We start from the raw sequence: 3108 nt of genomic DNA on the forward strand, positions 1-3108 counted from the left end.
CTGGCCTGCCGCAGTCTTGGAGATGTTTGGTGCATTTGAAATTGGACAAAAATGACACTGTAGAACACTGGAGAGTTGGGTCTGACAGCTGTTTTCAACTAATTTTTGGGTGCGGAATCGAAAACCGATCTCAGTTTTCCTCTATCATGTCAAGTTTTTGATCTATATAGTTAAAAGTATCCCCTATAGGATATTAATAGTACTGACCTACTGGGAGCTGCACACAGCTCTAACCGCACTGTTTCTATTGTAACTGCACAAACAAGATGCCACGTAACTGTAGATGAGTCCAATCATTATCAGCTGGCAATTCTTAAAACAACTAATCACTGGAATTTTGCTTATCTGGAGAGGAAGCTTGACATGCTTGAAAAACACAGAGTTCAATTTTGGAATCAGCATGCTAGTTTTAGTTTTCATCAGCATCAAAATCTAACGGTTAGGTCCATTATATCAAAGTTATCTCTTATTTGCTTTTACCTTGTTATATTCTTTATTTGTGTTATATTGTTTCTCATTACTTAATGTTTCTTATTATTTGCTAATGCTTAATGTTCATGATGCTTGATGTGTGAACTCGTACTTCTCTGGTCAAGGGCGACAGAAATGCAGCTGCTGTAAGGAAGTGACATTGACTGGAGATAGAGCTGCAGGGCCTGACCCAGGAGGTGGGTTAAGGTTAGGGCCTGACAATGACCCAGGAGGTGTTCTTTTAATCTGTCTGATATGGAAGAATGTGCTGTGTGCGAGCTAAGCTAATCAAATCAGTGAAGACCTACGTATAATCTCACCATTATGATTTACAGTCTTTTGCTTTGTTTGGGACCTGCTATCTTGTGTTTTCCCCCTCCCTTAAACATATGTGAATTCTGTGTAACTAGGGACCTCCTATTTTCAATAAAAGAAGGATGGCGGAAGTTGTGCCTCAGGACGTGCTGGAGATCTGTAACTGAGCACATCTCTCCGTCCTCCTTGCTGCAACTAAAACTTAAAGCTGTTGTCTTTGCCTCATTTGTTTCTCTCATGTTTTAGGTCATTTGAACCTAACACTAACTCAACAGAATTATTTTTTATTTTACAAATTGTTCCCCAGTGTTACTCAGGATGTGGGGGTTGGTGTTTTAGAGTATATGTGTGATTGCACCTGTTTTGAAGGATGAGGGAAGAAGGCTGAAGCTAAGGGAGGAGGGAATAATGTCATTTATTAAACCGGAAAGGGAAGGAAAACAGGCTATGGGGTTGGAAGATTTGGATTTGCGTAGTTAGTTTCTGTGCCTACGTTGTCACTTAATCATCTGCCTCCTTATGTAGTAATTCAACAGCAAATAAATTTCCACCTCCCACATGTCCAGATCTGATGGCTCCTCGTCTTCGTGCATGCTTGTTAAACTGCGCGGTGATGGTTGACCTGTTGCTGTGACACTGTTTGAGACGGTATTAGACATGACAGCCTTTCTAAAAACCTTTTCCCCCTCCACAGATTTCTGTGGAAACGCCTTATTTCACCACTCAGCCTGTTCTGGGAGGTGGTCCATCCTGTCAGGTGGCTGAGAGCGGAATAATGACGGAAAAATGCAGTTATCTGCTTCAGCCACAGTGAATTGCTGCATGGCTCCATAGTGGGTTTGGGGTGATTTTCCAACTAAATGGCTGCAAACTCTCTGACTGAAGATCCTGTGGGATCCTTCAGGGGTTGCATTATCATTTCATCTGCTGTCAGGTTCCTCTCAAACCTCTTCCTTAATAGAGGATCGAGGGCTGTTGTCCCAGTGCTGCTACTCTGGCAAACAGACTGTGTGCCTGCGCATGCCTTGATATACCAGTGTACAAATAGTTGCTATGGCGATCCTTTCTGCTGGATTCCACTGGTGCAAGTATGGGTGGTGTCAGGCTGACAGGATGTTGTTGTTGGTAATCCAAATAGGGAGTCATGTGACCTGGTGGCCACAGGCCCCATTTGATGCAGCGTTTTCACATGAATCTGTAACATTGTAACATCAGTAACATTGAGCTGCAGCTATTTAGACAATGGCACAGTTTTGTTGGGCCCTCGCTGTCACACTGAGCTGATTTCAGTGATTTATTTTATGGTTTTAATGAGCTCCATGTACAGTTTCAGCCGCTGCTTTTTTCTTTTTTCCTCACTGCCTCCCCCCTTCATACTCCTCCTTTTGTGCTGTCTTGTCCAAACAACAACCAAACAACAAATGGACTGTGCAAAATGTATGGACGCCTTTGCAGGCCAATTAATGCATTATGAGAATATGGAAATAAATATTTCAAAGCATTCAGAGAAATGAATTGGGCCATGGCGTGTATACTGTAGGTACTTGCTGCATTATGGGCAGGGCTGGTTTTAAACAAACTCTATTTATATCAAAGCAGACGGTGGGAAATGTAATATCAGTTCAATCAGCAAGTGGAGGTGATGGGAAACATATATCAGGCCTGCTGTCGACATCTGTCATTTGGATTCTGCTGAAAGTCGACATACGCGACTGCACGGCATTAAGAATTGAAGCGAGATCCTGCTCGCTCGCTATAGTTTAGATTGAATGGCTGCGAGGCTGAAGCCATTTATACACTGACAACCGACTGTGTAGCAGGGATGGATCATCAGTCACCCCTCTTTCCTCCTACAGGGCATCATCGCTCTCCTTCACTTTCCCCTCTGCTGACTCCGTTTATAAGGACAGGATGTGCTCTGGATGCACAAAGGAACAGTAAAAGAAAACCCCCCAAAAAACAACAACAACTCAGCACCAGAATAAAAAGCTAATCTCAGTGGCACAAACCTGCTGGATGTCAGGAAAAGTGTAAACCTTTCCAGTGGGAAATGAAGCAAATCTTGTCCTATGATGGGAATGTGCCACATGCAAATAGGAGGATGATTATATGAGGCTTTAAAAGCTTTAAAGACTGTGGCGATTGTAGATTCGTCACACATAAATACAATCAGGCTGATGTGACAGTAACACTTTCCTTGTTTTGCAGAATTAATAACAATTGTTGCGCAGCACAAAGTAATTCCTCCTGAATTCTTTGTAATTCCAGTGTCACGGGTTCATTACAGCACATGCTTCACCGGACATAACTAAAATTTAAAAC

General features: G+C 42.6%; 1 long non-coding RNA gene across 1 annotated transcript; it reads left to right on the plus strand.

The window, feature by feature from the left end:
• The first annotated feature begins 296 nt into the window (after positions 1 to 296).
• LOC130540247 (uncharacterized) lies at positions 297 to 987 on the plus strand. The gene is made up of 2 exons (XR_008954340.1): positions 297 to 668; positions 705 to 987. It is a non-coding gene; the product is annotated as an uncharacterized LOC130540247 (long non-coding RNA).
• The last annotated feature ends 2121 nt before the right edge of the window (positions 988 to 3108 follow it).

This window comes from Takifugu flavidus, chromosome 16, assembly GCF_003711565.1.
Source record: "Takifugu flavidus isolate HTHZ2018 chromosome 16, ASM371156v2, whole genome shotgun sequence".
NCBI lineage: Eukaryota > Metazoa > Chordata > Actinopteri > Tetraodontiformes > Tetraodontidae > Takifugu > Takifugu flavidus.